Here is a 16,220-nt window from a genome sequence, read left to right as displayed (position 1 = left end):
TGCTAAAACCAACTGCAACAACAGATAGTGCTTAATCAATTCAAGCGTGCCTATAGCATCCGAGACTCCCTTCTCGAGACATCCCTATTACCCGTCCGAATCTCAGCTCATCCTCACTAACTTACACTATCCTCCATCATCATTATCTTTGTGATATAAGGTAAGTCATAAGCTCGCGAACGATGGCCGAACCATCGCTCGACTTCTACCAAGGACCTAAGCCATGCTAAGCATAACACATTCTTTTTAATTTAGATCATTATGTGATATGAACAACCCAAATTACAAAGGATCAAGTGATAAATAATGTGAAGGGAGGGTAATGCAACAAATAGGATCTAACCTAAAACCCGATATAAGACTCATTGATATGCAAACATATATAAAGCATAACTTATCAATTGACACAATATATGATCCAAAGTAATGGGATGAAAATGCTTAGATGCTTGACTTATTGATCAGCTTCACAAGCAAGGGAAACAACTTCCAGATCGCCCTCGATCACGCCCACGTTACCCTCCGGTCCTTTGATCACTAACAAAGATCTTATGCAATGATGAGTATGAAAGAGATGCAATAAAAATGCTACAAAAATTTAATGAGGATGTGGTACTGGGTAATGAACATAATGCAGCAAGAAACACTCGAATTTAAATACATAAGTTTATGGTAAAAAGGATTTATTTAAGGCCTGTCTAAAAAGGATCTTAATTAACCTAGCTATCAAGACTAAATGAGCTTCAGCAATTTAAACAGAACTTTCATACCAAAGTATATTTTTTTAGATAGCACTGATCATAATATGAATTGTCCAAGTGGTTCCATAATTTTAGGACATAGCATTAGTTAACTGTGATGTAATTAAGCTGAAATATATTTAAATAATTAATTAAACATAAGAAAGTATTTATTAAGTTCCAACATTTTTAAAATGTATTTCATACTCATACAAAGCTAACGCAATTGGTTTTATGATTTTTGGAGTTCGTACTCATACAAAGCTAACTGCACCCCCCTTTTATCTTGTTCGGGGAGGCTTGGCGTGCCCAGAAAGGGGGGCACAAGTTCCCATGAGCCATAAATGGAAAGCAAACATTATGAGGCTGCAGTTTGATGTTACAGGGGGTTGAAAATGCACCTTCGGCCGATCCTGTCGCTCATTACGCCCAACTTTAGCAGGTGCAGGGGGCCCCACCAGGCAGCCGCCGAACAACCACACATGCCCTCTCGGTCAGAGCAGGTCTGACACAGCAAGGGGGCAGACGATACGCCTCGAGCCCAGCGACAATATCTCCAAGCCGTTTCCTTTATGAGCCCTGCAGGGTGATGTGCGATGGGACCCGTCGCATTAAATGTCCCCACGCCTTCCTGTCAGGAGGTGACAGGGACTGACGTACTCAGTACGACTGACGTGGGAGGGGAGTGGTTGGAAGTGACAAGCCATACTCTCTCTTAAATGCAGCATCGGGCCTTTCACCAATTGACACCTCACCGTTGAGCCCTTGTGGGGTCCACCGGCAAGAGGCTTCTCAGTTCCTCGGGGAACTCTGGGTGCTCGGGGACCACTGTTGATAGCCCCGAGCGCCCTCTCCCAGATATGTCTCTTCTTGGTCCTCGGGGAACTCCAGGTACTCGGGATCACTATTCATGGCCCCGAGCACCCCTTCCGGAACTGGCTCTTCTCGGATCCTCGGGGAACTACGGGTACTCAGGGACCACTGTTTATGGCCCTAAGCACCCCTCCCGGAACTGGTTCTTCTCAGGTCCTCGGAGAACTACGGGTACTCGGGGACCACTGTTCATGGCCCCGAGCACCATTCCCGGAACTCGCTTTTCTCGGCCCTCGGGGAGATGGTCCCCGAGGGAATGCATCACGCGGCATTCTGCTGTCCTGATCTCGGGACTCGGGGACCCCTGGTTCCCATATCACCGACACCCTCCGGGAAGGGGTCCTCGGGTATTTTTGGTTAAAATCACCGGAACCTTCGGGTTTACCTGGATAGTCCAGATTCTGATAGCAGAACGCGAGTTTTTTGACAATTCTTTGACCGATTCGACTTGCATGTCAAAATCTAAGCTATCTAAACATGTAAAGGTACTAAAGCATTGGTTCTAAATCTAATTTACTCTCTCTAGCAACACAATTTACTATCTTCACCTCATTCATATCCTTTTAGCTTTGGTTCTAAATCTAATTTACTCTCTCTAGCAACACCTTAAGAACGAGCACGCGCTTCGCAAATCCTTTGTTCGTAGCTACAAAACATGAATACTACCCATCCAAACCTGCATTCTTACTAAAGGAAACCGGCAACAAGGAAGCTAATCGCCAGAACAGAAGAGAGCCAAGTCGACGACAGTCAACACAACACGACGACAGAAAGACACAAGACAACACGCCCAGTAATAGCAGGAGAAGACCAACTGGAGCACCTTGGCAGCAGTAGCATAGAAGACCAGCGCGAGCACTTCGACGCCACGGCACAAAAGACCGGTGCAAGCACCTCGACGGCACGGCATACAGGACCGGCCAGAGCATCTCGACGGCACTGCACACAAGACCGGCCGGAGCGCAGAAGAGATCGGACGCGCGACGAGGACAAGGAGCATATCAACGGCAACACGCGGCCGGACAAGCATACAGCTCCACGGCGGCCAGCTCAGCGGCAACAAACACAGAGCCGGAGCACCTCGACGGCAGTGGCATACAGAGCCGGCCGGAGCACCTCGACAACTAGAACACAAAAAGCCGGGGATAGCACCCACGCCGCAATACGGCAACAGGTGACCAGCGATGAACACTCGGACAATAGCACGGCAACAGACGGCCGGCGATGAGCACAACAAAAGAAGGCCGGCAACAGAAGAGCGCAACAGGGCGACACGACGCTGACAAGCTCACCGTGCCAGCACACGAAGGGCGGCACAGCGGCGGCACCATCGCCGGCGCACGATATTGGCGGCCAAAGTAAAAGAAGCGAAAACGAAGATTAATAAGAATACAAGAAAAATCCACCACGGGACGCAAACGAGATGGCAAAACTCCGGCTGGTGATCATCTCCATTGAGATTAGAAAGGAAGTGAGCTATGGCGGTGGCAGGGCTTCGGCCAAGAAAACAATCTGTTAACCCTTCCTCTGCTCGACCCCCTTCTATATATATAGGCGAGAACTAGGCTCCAAGATCAAGATCAAGAGTCTCGATCCGTTGGGATTCAAGAAGAATCTGGCGACGGCCAACCCAATCCAAATCAGCCGACACCAGATTCAAATCGGCAAGAGATAGAGCTCCTCCAGATAAAGCCTCGAATAGAGATAGAGGAGGAGAAAAGGTGGCGCCAGTGCTCAGTCCACGGGCAGAGAGAGGCGCTTGGCGGCTGGAGGAAGGAGAAAGGGACGGCCTTGGCCGGTGCGCCACAGATAGGCAAGGAGTGAGGGGCGGCCTTAGCCGGCCAGTGAAGTAAATTCAATAAGATCCGGTTATACGAAAGATTCTTTTATCTGTGATGACACGTATCCATACTCTATTTTCTTTTTAGCTTAGCTATTAGATCACGGGATGAATGATATAGATAGGGTCTCACGAGAGTCTTTCTAAACATAATCTTATAGAATTTGCTTTAGCCGGCCAGGGCTATGCGAAGAGAAGGGAGAGAGAGTGGCGCGTGGGTCGATGCGGCACAGCGGCCTAGAGAAAAAGAGCAGGCCAACTGTCTAGGCCGAGAAGAGAGAGAGGGGGAGGAGGGGAAAAAGAGGGTCCAATTGCTCTCTTTTTTTCTTCTTTTCTTTTTTTTCTTTTTACCTTTCTCTTTATTCTTGCCATTTATACTTATCACAAAATAGCATTATAAAATGTTGCCTAATGAATGCTATGTCAACTGACACCTTACGGTAAAACCCTCACCTATAGTACCTCAACTTCTGAATTGTGACATATCCAAAATTCCAAATGGAAGCAGGCTACCTAATTGCCATAGCTAAACCTGCTGTGAGCACCGAAGAACAAAGGCTTGTGGAGACAGGAGAAGGGAATGGAGCAATGGCCTAATGGGTTGGAACTAGGACAGGCGGCCCAACCACAAGTACCTCGTGACAGACTAGATCCAGTGAAGGGGCACACCTGAGGAGAGGTATATTAGCGGGAGAGTGAGGAGAGAGAGGGCAAGAAGAAAGATAAACTAACTTTACCTCTGTATCCCTCTGAACCTCCTCTTCCTACCTATGATCCAAATGCTTATGTGTGGGAAAACACATATGTGTGCATGACTATCTGTTTGGATCGTATCAATTGGTATTAGAGCAGATCTGTTCCTAGTGAAGCCACCAGATTACCTTGTTCACCCCAATACTCGACGCAGAAGTAGGAGAAGGTGGCAGCGATGGAGCAACAAGTGTCGTAGATCAGCAAGGTGTTATCAGAGTTGGTGGCGTCAAATTCGGGGATCCTTAGAACCATGGAGGAGCTTGGACCGACGGTGAAGACCCTCACTTGTTGGAAGTCGTGGTGAGCAATTTGAGAAGTGAGATTGTGGATCTACGATCGCAATTTCAGTAGATCGGCACTGGAGCGAAGGAAGGGGTGTTCAGTGATGACTGACCTCCACTCGTGCCGTTGCCTCCTCACCTAAAGAGATTGGATGATCATTGTGGTGCCCAAGAGAGTGATAATCTCGGGGCTATTGGCCACTGCGTCAATTCTGCCATACAGGGGAAGGATTTGGGGGATTTTTTTTTCCGTATCCACCTCCGGTCAAGGGTACGATCTACAATCCTGAAACACCTACTCTATTTGTGCCAGTTGAGTGTCAATCTCGTTTTCTTGGGGGGGGGGGGGGCTATCAATCCTGCTTTGCCATGCATGGATTTTCCTATGTTTGATGAGGAAGGGCCTAAAACCTGGAAACTGAAATGTGATGCCTATTTTAGGGTGTTTCGAATCCATCAAGAGATGTGGGTTAGTCTTGCTAGCATGTATCTTAATGGTAGTGCAGCCTTGTGGTTCTAGTCTACTAAATTTACTATGTTCTTGCTGGACTGGGAACAATTCATGTCAGTAGTAGTTAGCAAGTTTTGGTAGATATGAGTTTCAGTTAACTCTGCATCAGTTTATGAGATTACACCAAAGTAATAGTGTAGCTGAGTATGCTGAGAGATTTGATGCCTTGACGCATAGTTTATTAGCTCATCATGAGTCTTGGGAGTTGATGTTCTTTATTACTCAATTTCTGGATGGATTACGAGATGATATTAGAGTTTTAGTTGTTTTGCATCGTCCCCAAACTTTGGAAGCTGCGGTTTTGGGCATCTTAACATGAAGAAGTGCAAGACGTTGGCCGACAACCTGTCAAAGGGTTTCTTTGTACCTACAACCTGTTGGAGGATTTTCAGTACTTCTAGGACATCAGGGTTTTCGCCTACGACCTACCGAATGGTTTCTTTGTACCTCTATGGCATCGGGGATCTCAACTACGACCTGCCAGAGGGCTTCTTTGTACCTCTATGACATCGGTTCTTTCGTCTACGACATGTCAGAAGGTTTTTTTTTTTACTTCTACGGCATCAGGGTTTTTGCCTACGACCTGCCAGAGGGTTTCTTTGTACCTCTAAGGCATCGAGGCTTTCACCTACAACCTGCCGGGGGGTTTCTTTGTACCTCTACAACATCGGGGTTTTCGCCTACGACCTGTCGAAGGGTTTTCAGTACCTCTACGGTATCGAGGCTTTCGCATACGGCCTGTCGAAGGGTTTTTAGTACCTCTACGGCATCAGGGCTTTCGCTTATGACCTGCCAAAGAGTTTCTTTGTACCTCTATGACATCAGGACTTTCATCTACGACCTGTCAGAGGATTTTCAAGGGTTTTTAAGGTATCTCTGCTACCAAGGACATGCCATTAGTGGGGGAGGTTTTTTAAGATGTCTCCGTCATCGAGACTAGACCATCAGTGAGGTGGTTTTTAAAATGTCTCCGTCACCGAGGCTAGGCCATCGATGGGGAGGTTTTTAAGATGTCTCCACCACTGAGGCAAAGCCTTCGGTGGGGAGATCTTTCAGATGTCTCTGCCACCAAGGCTAGGTCATCGATGGGGAGGTTTTTAAGATGTCTCCGTCACCGAGGCTAGGCCATCGGTGGGGAGGTTTTTAAGCTGTCTCCACCACCAAGGCTAAGCAATTGTGGGAAGGTTTTTAAGATATCTCTGCTATCGAGGCTAGGCCATCGGTGGAGAGGTTTTTAAGATGTCTCCGCCACCGAAGCTAGGCCATCAGTGGGGAGGTTTTAAAATATCTCCGCCACTGAGGCTAGGCCATTGGTGGGGAGGTTTTTAAGCTGTCTCCACCACCAAGGCTATTGGTGGGGAGGTTTTTAAGATGTCTCTATTACAGAGTCCAGGCCATCGGTGAGGAGGTTTTTAAGATGTCTATGCCTTATTTCCGTGAAGGTATAACTGTAGATATAACTTAGATTTTACTGTTTATTATTGGATAGAGATATAACTTAAGTCTTACGGTATCTTGTTACTACCTAGCAGCTACCTGTCGTACAAAATTCTATACAGATAAGCTAGCTATTTTCAGAGTATGATGACTTTGTTGTATAGATACCAACTAGCTAGGTAAGGTATTGCTAGACGGCCATAAGCGAGTGTACCTTTGCCAAAATGAGGCTTCCATAGTAAGGTCGAAGGCTAAGAAGAACTATGTAGCCTGAAGGCGGCAGACGGGTTGGCTTCTCAAGCTAGGGTTGCCTACCGAAGGATCTAGGCTGCGGGGGCATACAGAGGACTTTGGAGCCCTATTACTGGGGGGGGAGGCACGTTGTGGGCCCCAACCACTCCGGAGGCTCATGTGGGGCCCCCTATGTTGGAGGCCTGCCGGACTCTGTTTGTGGCTAGGGCCTTTTCGCGACTCAATCCTCATAACGGGCCGAGAGGGGCTTGGTAAGGTACGACCGCCCACCCGGCGCCTCGCGGTAGGCTTGCGACCCCTGGTTCACCTATCACCGGCTTTTTTTCCCTTGCCGGTCATCCCGTCTATCTCTTGAGGTAATCCTCCTGGAAAGCTATGAGGGTTTGGCAGCCGTCTGTAATCTGCGCCCCCAGAGGCTGGTGGTCTCCCCAGAGCTTGCTTCTCCGTAGGGAGGCTATCGGGGCCGCTAGGCGACCAACCTCTTAGAGGACACTGGCTCGACAAAGGTGCCCTGGGTGTCATCACAGCAGGCGTTTAGGGGTCAGGCCCATGCATGAGTGCCCCTAGGCTCGAGCACCCAGAACCATTGGAGGCAGCCTGTCTAGTTGCGGCCTCGGTCGTAGCGTCTGGGTAGTCTTTGGTGGTGTCCTACCTCCCTTTGTACTTCTATGTTCACCTCCTCACGAATAGCGCGCTGTTAGCGGAAGAGAAGATGTCTTTCACAAACAAAGTACGGCGGGAGTCTCTTCTAGAGATGATACTTAATCTTGGAGAAGAAGTAGAGAGGAGGGAGAACCAAAGACATGTTGATAGTAAAAAAAATTGGTCCCCTGACCTGATGGCCATGAGTCTATATTTATAGTGACGCTTAGGGTGTAAAATGTGCACCCATGCTCTTATAAAGATAGCGATACAAACTATCACTATACCATAAGGACCTAGGGCCGATCGAATCGCACGATATGAACCTAGGTAGGATGCATTTACCCCTAATCAGAAGATATTATATACTATGATAATATAGTGGTGCAACTAGCCCTAAGGGCGTGGTACTCAGTCGGTCGCCCATTGCGGCGCCGCACTGTCAAAGTGTCAGTCTGGATTCCACTTGCGCTGGAATATCAGGGTGGCCACCACTTACACCGGTATTAATTGCTAGTCAACTCGTGTCAGGCCAATTATCTTTGATGTTCTTCTTTTGCTGATATTCCCTTCGGAGGCCAACTTCTTCCCTTATCTCTGAAAGCCTTAGCTTTAGTAGAGAGTCCGGAACCCAAGATCTCCAAAGAAACTTTTAATGGCGTCCCCTTAGTATTATCGGTGAACTAGAATATTTCCCCTAACACTTATAAACATATACAATTAATCTTGCTTATTGTAGTTGTGATCCCCACTACTGGTTGCTGCTGCCATGGCATGGACACCTTTGCCTCCTTCATATAGTTGTGATCCCCACTACTGGGTGCCCCACTACTGGGTGCTGCTGCCATGGCATGCATGACACCTGTGGTTCCCCATGCCATGATTGGTTGGAGACTTGGTGATGATCTATTGGGCATTATATTGATCGATCACGTATTAGCTCAACCACCATTAACTGGAACCAAGCGCAGCAAATTAAAATTACCAGCCTCGCTCGTTCGCTGCATTGGTAGTTTCTGCAATGCAAAGAACTTGGTTAGTTAACTAAAAACGGCCAGGAAACTGTATCTGCCTCTGCCTTTTCTTGACACTAAATTATTTTTCTCTTTGGGAATGCGGAAGTACCGCGTACCTTTGCACTAAGATGGAAACGTGCAGTGTTTGAATAGAAACTAAAAAGGAGACTGAAAACAGATTCGACAAATTGTCACGTCCGGTTTTTCAAAAGAACAATCAAGTGTATTCCACATGTATATCAGGATCATTTTCATCATATATGCGGTGACATATCAGTGATATACAGTTCTATATCGAACAAAAACAACTTTATTGAAACAATTACCAGAGTTTTGAACAGCAGCGGAAGAACTCGAGAAAACTCTAACAAAAGCTTTAGAGCACACCACAGGCAATCGACTGGGGGCAACGCGACCTAGGACGCTCCATCTTCATTGTAGTCTTCAGCTTCATTGATCTCTGTGTAGTCTTCTCCAACTGAGCAGTATTTATTTTTGAAAATAGCAAGTGTGAGTACATATCGTACTCCGCAAAGTGTAGAAAAATATGACATGACGGCTTAAGTCAAGAAAAAGGTTAGACACTGGTTTACTGCACTAAGCAACATTAACCTACAACTCCCAGAATCAGGCATCCTATTTACTAGGTATAAAGACACAACTTAAACAAGAAGAACAGCTCATCGAATTTCATCCGACTACTAGGCTCACCAGATATTCCATATTCGGCTACCGACTCATCGGGAGTTCCACCACCCGACTACCCAAATCAACCCTTAGGATTCCCATATAATCACGAAGAAGCCCAAGCCGCTCTTGACCGTGAGCACGGCTGATCGATCAATTTTACACTCTGCAAAGTTTGCACACTTTACCCACGAGTCGTGATTCCCGTTTTGCTTCATACTTCTGGGGTGTAGAGCCAGGATCTCACTACAAGGCCGTTACAAAGCGCCTCCAAATCCATATGCACCCACTAAGGTTTCACCACTAACAGGGATTTCATCCACTGTAGAGGCCACATCTTGTGCCACTTAACCGTCCATTGGTGCGTACAGAATATGAAGGACACTAATTACTTGGCCAGGCCGTACCCATATAGGCCTTATGGTTGTGCTGTTATGCCGGGTTACAGGCTTCAAGAACCGGTCCTTAGGACCCCACACAAGAACAGACACATTCCCAAAGTGCGGCACAACACATGCGCCTTCATGCACCATCCACATAACAACCTCCCTGTTAGGATCTCTATTCCATGTTGCTACGAAAGATTATCATACCCAATTCATGTTGCATAATCGTTAGTCAAGTTTAACTTCTAACCCAACCAGAACAGCGACTAGCATATCTACCATTCTCTTCCCATGACTCATCAATAGCGACAAGGATATTCAGACAAAAGCTAGTAAACTCTATTCATAGGTTTTCAATTTAGACAAACATGCAATGAAGGATAAACAACTAACATAAATTCGTAAAAATAGGTGCAAGATGTTTAAGGACACTTGCCTCCTTCCGAAGTGCTGCTCAGTGTTGTCGAAATTTTGATCTTAAAGTCACTCGAACTGTTCCAGAACGTCATCGACTAATCGTAGGAACTTCCGACAAACAACACAAAGTAAACACTAAGAACAGTGCACCAAACAGAAGCAAGGCACTATAAAAAATCTACTAGCGGGAAGTACTCGCTGCTACGATCGCAGGAGCGTGAGAATCGCCTAAAACGGAGCTCGTATGAAAAAGTTATGAGGATTTTAAGCTACAAAGGCTTTTCTGAAAAAGAACAAGGGCTAATTTGTAAAATAGAAAATTCTAGGGGCTGATTTGTAAAAGTCCAGGGACCTATTTGCAATTAACTAAAAGTTCAGGGGCTAAAAGTAAAATAACAGGACTGTCAGGGGTTATTTTGTGAAATCATAAAAGTCTAGGGACCTAACTGCAAATGTACATATTTAAAAGAATTAACAGATTTATTTTTAATTAGAAAACTCTATTTATGACGTCAGCATGACATTATCACGCTGACGTGGACGCTGATCGGCTCGGCTCGGCTGACGCAGCTAACACGTGAGCGACACGTGGCGCTGACTGGGTTAAAGAGGACACGTGGCGCGATCTAATTGGCTAGCGAAGGGATATTTTGCAATCTAATCGTGGCTGTTGCTGCAAGATCAGATGGCTCACTTTGAGTCTTCCTCCTCTCATCGGCGGTGCGGGGCTCAGTGCGGTGGCGCTTGGCCGGAGAGTCGCCGGAGTTGAGCTCCGGTGGCCGGCCTTCGACGGCGAGCGGTGGAACGCGGAGAGGAGATGACGGCGAACCCATTTGAGGGGCAAGTTCACGTCAGGGCGGTCTCCAACGGCTCAACGACGGCGGCAACCTTCGGGGAAGGTTCGGCAACGTCGTGAAGGCGCTCTGAGGGAGGAAACTCGATGAGATTTGGGGCTTTGGGCGCGGTGTGGTGAGAGGACGTCCGTCCGGGGGTTTGATTTGGATTATATAGACGGGAGGAGCGGTTGCGGAGAGGGGCGCGGGGTGGAGATCGTGCGGCGACTTTTTCGGTGGCAATTGCGGCACGGCGTGGGCAGAGTGGGAGCGGGAGGTTGTGGGCGACGGCTGTTGCGGAGACGGGCGTCACACAAATGCTGTCACATTTAGATATGCAGGTATTTGAAGGAAACGTGTTTGAATAGAAACGAATATGACCTGAAAGCAGGGAGGCACTGAAACGAGGAAAGAGACACTGAAAACAGATTCGACAAATGCATGTGGTTGCATTTAGATATGTTAGCGATATATACATGCTCTCCTGCACACTATCTCCACTCTCACCATCTCCTGCTTGTGCGGTTGCTCTCCAGGCGCATCTGTTAGAGTTCATGCAAGTTTGTTAGGAGTTAGTTAGAGGATGGTTAGCTCCTGTATGCGGCTAGAAATACCTGCACAACAGCTCCTAATACAAAGTATGTTGAATTCCAATCTCTTTCAAGATAGATGAGCAGGAGTAGAGCCGGCCATGCCGTAACTGCTGGCCACCATCCTAAGACTAAGCCCAAGGGATTCACTTCACAGCGCAAATTCTCGTTGTGAAGGAATTTTCGTTCTCTTCAACGTTTCAACGGTTTCCCTTCACAGTTTTCGTCACCAAGAGATTTCCAAGATCATTCCCTTCAAGATGAGATTCTCTCTTCTTTTCTTTCGCGATTCTCCTCGAAAAGAAGCGGTTGTAGATGAGAGAAAATAAAATAAATAAAAATGGAAAAAAAGATCAGAAAGAGAATGAAATAAAAGGAATATGGTTCGAGACGGTCTAAACGAGAACCAACAATGAATTCTAGTGCCTCTCATACGCCGCCTAATGAATGCTATGCCAACTGACACCTGGTGGTAAAGCCCTCACTTATAAAGCCCTCACTTATCACGACAACTGAGTACCGAATGAATTACAGTTAGGGCGATGAGGAGCTAGCTACCATCAGTATTCAAGCTACTGATTTGAAATTTTACTGCCAACCACCCGTAGGACCGGTAAGGCCAGTTACTAGTCTTACCGGTCTGGTTTCCATTCGGAGAATTTTGAAGGCAAATTGAAATTTTGGGTCAAATTTATCTAATTCTGAACAAAATCTATCCGAAATTATACCACCGGCCGGTCATGTGGACGCTGCAGGGCCTCGGCGGTAGCACGGGTTAGCATTGATTCAATGTTGCCTTGCCAATTGCCATGACGGTTTTTCTTTCGCAATAATGAAGATAAACAGACCGTGAATCTCTGAAAAAGATGTGATAGATTTTCTGAAGCTGTCAAAATAATCACTCTCCTAAGTCATGTTCAGGAGTACGTAATTAACCGCTAGGAGTGTAACAGGAGCTGCCACTAATGTTATTGTTTGACGTGGTGAAATATTGCAGTTCTGTGGGTGCAACTGCCAACTGAAATTTGCTGGAACCGAGTACAGCTCTTTCAACTAGCCAGCAATTGCGCAGCTAGAGTCTAAAATATGACGGTATTATATATATAACTACAACTCTTACTCTTATTAGAACTACAATTCTAGCCCAGCTTTAACTACATGGCATTCGTTATACAGCTATATAAACTCTAACTATATACACTATTATAATTGGTCCACCAAAATAAGCGGCTTAGGTCCGATTCTTTTTCTTTCGATTCATGAGAGAACTTCTTCTAGGATCTTTTTTCCTCTCTGTTTAAGAATTATTAATTTATTTAGCAAAATATTTAAGAATTATTATGATACCACGAAGACTGTATGTTACTTATTCGTGTTTAGTGGATGGATTCATGGATTATTACTCTAGCATGCTCTTGTTGTGGTCCACTTTTGCCCCCACTTTATCAAACTTTCTTCCGGGTTTATCACGCATTGATAAATGCTGCTCATGTCAGGATTATCATTTTGTTGGTTGGTTGTTACCCATTGGTATATATCTACTTCTACTTAGGTTTTTGTAAGACATCTTTTCCAGATCTCATATGCCTATCGTATCAATCCTAGATCAACTAACTGATACACATAGTACAATAATTATAGCATCATAGTCATACAATATATATAAAAGTATTAAGGTTACAAAAATACAGATATCTTAAACAATAGAGTATTATAAGCCTTGGCCAACAAGCCAACAAAAGCACATCAGAACAACTGCCCAAAGCCACAAGTAGCTAGGGTGCAAACGCGGCCCCTAACCTACTCCTCATCTGCACCTTCGTCTCCAACGAAGTCGTCATCTGCTTTTTCATCTGAATGATAGCAAGAAAGAGTACGGAAGGTATCAGTAAGTTCTATATTATTGCAAGGGTTTAATAGATGTATAAAGGATGACTAAGGAAAAAGGCTTTACGGTTTAGTTTTAAGCGTAAAACAGTTTATACATGTATCCAGTTATATTCTCTATTGTTAACATTGAAATAGAGTAAACAAGGTAATAAGGTATATCTGAGGGGTTTCGGTCCTGAGAGGGACTACACCTCGCTCCATAGTCTCTGTCATTGTGTCTAGTGTATTTCCAGTACCACACAGCTCCTGGCAAATTTAGCCAGCAACATCATCAAAGATACACACGCCCTGAGTCTAACCAAGTGAGGTCATTGCTTCGCATGTATATGACCGTGGACATGACTATTCGAATATATTTACACTCAAGAGAGGTTGTACACTATACCCATATGATATGCCCAGCCTCCAGCCATTGCCAGCGGACGAGCGAATCATACTGAGATCTCATACCCACCCAGCATGTTGCTACATGATCCACCCACAGGAAAAATAGGGGTTTGAAGCATTGAATTAATCATAGCTTGATGGCTATTACAATGTCACCAGCCAGCTCTCGTATTGCGCACAGTAACGAGTTTTTTCCAGAGTTCTCGTTGTATTTGTACCTCCAGGGTGGATAATGAGCTCAACTAATGGGGTGAGAGATCAAGTCCTTTTCATACAGGACGCATGGTTATACTAGGGTGGCTTAGCATGATGGCGTAATGATTCGGTACTTATACGGTCGGGGCAGACATCTTCAGTTGACAATTAATACCACAAAGGTAATTCAAACCCTCAAGAGCATCCTCTATAGGAAGATTACTTTACTTGCCCCCACCAAAACAATTTTCACCCATTTTACACACCACCCGGCATATCCCACACCACATCAAGGACTCCATGATCATGGCATATGAGTTGGATTGATTAAATAGTGAAGCGATATCTTTGAAGAGACGTATTCCACTAGTAACATCTCCGAAGAGGTGTATTCCATCCTAAGCATGATAGATATCACGACGTCGTCCGATGTTAATATAGATAAGAATTGGTAAAACCAAGGGTGATATGTATTATAGATAAGACATTAAGGCATGACAATTATTAGTCTATAGGTATTGTCATTAATTATCAAAACCACACTTAGGGGCTAGATGAACCTTCACCAGTGGCACGACGCTTTGGTGGCGGTGGCGGCTGCTCGGCCTCGGGTGTGCTCATGTTCGACTCCTAAGCGAGGAAGGGCGACACAGGAATGGCGGCACGCTTCTAGTGCTCCTCAGTTGGTCAAGGGGAAGAGACGACAATGGTAGGGTAACAACGGTGGTAGTGGTGCAGACGGGGAGAAAGGGGGAAAAGAGGGTTGAGCTGCGCCTTTTATAGCTTCACGGGTTGGCTTGAGGAGTACGGAGCTCATGGTGTCGCGTTGTCCTCGGTGAGTAGTGTTGTGGCCGATGCCCACCTTAATTCACGCGACATGGCAACACTGCACTGGCCATGTGAGTGCGGCGGAGGCCAAAGTCACGCGGGCGTCAGCCCTTGACTTGGGTGCGCTGAGAACAGAGAGAGAGAGTGAGGGCGGGTACCGAAGCCGCATTGTCTTAATGGCACGGAAAAGCAGTAGCGCGACTATCAACAGTGGCGGCAAGCTGGAGGAGGGAGAAGAGCACAGCGACGGCGGGGTCCATGCAGCAATGAGGGAGAGAATGAGCACTGAGGGGCGTGCAGTGGATGGCTAATGTGTGGGCGGACACACGCGTGTGAGCATTGGCCCGAGCGGGTGAACGCACCACTAGGCAGGAACGGCGTTGCGGCCCACACACGTGGAGGAGTGGGGAGGGAATGAGCTAGGCTGGCTGGGCTGGCTGGTGGGCTGCGCAGAAGGAAAAAGGAAAGGAGGCAGCCCGAGAGGATTAAATTGATTTGGTTTTTGATTTGAGTAAAATCAAAAGTAAACATTTGAATTTGGTTTTGAATTTGGATTTGGGTTTGGCATAAATTCAAATAAGAGTATTTGAATTATGATTTGGATTTGAAGCTCTGACTTTGGGAGGGAATTTCAATTAAAAAGATTTGAATTCAATTTGGATTTGAGGTGAAAAAGAATCTAACAATAGATTTGAATTTGAGAGACATTCAAATTCAAATCTCCTCTCAAAGAACCATAAAAACAACAAACCAAAATGCATATGATTCAAATCATTGCAGGGATTAATTTAGAATATAATTTGGCGCACTTTAGAATACTTAGCCAAAATAATATATTTGAATATATACATACAAGTATATATATATATTCAAATATATATTTTCTTGATTTTATGTGGTTTAATTATTTAGAAAAAAAATAAAAAGGTGAATTTTGTTATATTCTAAATGCTAAAACTGGGATGTTATAGTTTTGATGGTGCTTCTGTCAAGATTATTTTGATGTTGGTTGTCATCCACTTGTATTATATGTGGATTTAATGTTGTTCTTGCCAGGATTAAATCTTTCTTAATGTCGGTTGTCACCCACATGTGTATTACATGGATTTGGTGAAAGTGAGTTTGCAGTGCTTAAGAAGTCTGGGACAGAGAATGAAGAACTGGAGTCCTCTTGAAAGAAAAGAAAGGTTTTCCTACAATAGAATATATAGAAGCTGCCCGAATCAGTGGTTTGGCATGTTTGGAGTCCCTGAAGTTGCATTGTTCTCTTACCCACCCTTGAACTTGCAAATTGCTTTGAGGGCTTCCTAAAATTGTCTCGATTTGCATTGTTAAATGAAGAAATTAGGATGTGTCCCGAGTTTTGCATATATATTTTTGCATGTGAATGTCCAGATATTCTCACCATTTGGCTTTTTCCCACTTGATCTGTTGGAGGCCACGTTAGGGAAAGAAAAAGGTAATAAAGCCCTCGTGACAACATAGAGAACACAAAGCACAAATTCATGCCCTCATGCTCTAGCTGTCCACCTCAGCCGCCTACATGGAGCTAGCTCAGCCAAATTCGTTAGGAAGATGATGGTTTGGGCCTCATGATCCCTAGGCTCCATGTTGTCTTACTTGTTAGCAGGTAATGGCGAGCATTGGTGACTCGACTGGCAT

The 16,220-nt window shown here is 45.5% G+C and overlaps 1 long non-coding RNA gene across 1 annotated transcript; it reads right to left on the bottom strand.

Annotated features, from left to right (window-relative positions):
- Positions 1–7,710: 7,710 nt before the first annotated feature.
- On the bottom strand, positions 7,711–10,890 carry LOC133895852 (uncharacterized). Its single transcript, XR_009905663.1, has 3 exons — positions 10,530–10,890; positions 8,672–9,943; positions 7,711–8,345 (listed from the first exon to the last, which is right to left on the bottom strand). It is a non-coding gene; the product is annotated as an uncharacterized LOC133895852 (long non-coding RNA).
- Positions 10,891–16,220: the final 5,330 nt, after the last annotated feature.

This window comes from Phragmites australis, chromosome 16 (genome assembly GCF_958298935.1).
Source record: "Phragmites australis chromosome 16, lpPhrAust1.1, whole genome shotgun sequence".
Classification (NCBI taxonomy): Eukaryota; Viridiplantae; Streptophyta; class Magnoliopsida; order Poales; family Poaceae; genus Phragmites; species Phragmites australis.
Note: the sequence above shows the minus strand (reverse complement) of the source record. Positions and strands in the feature narration are given on the sequence as shown.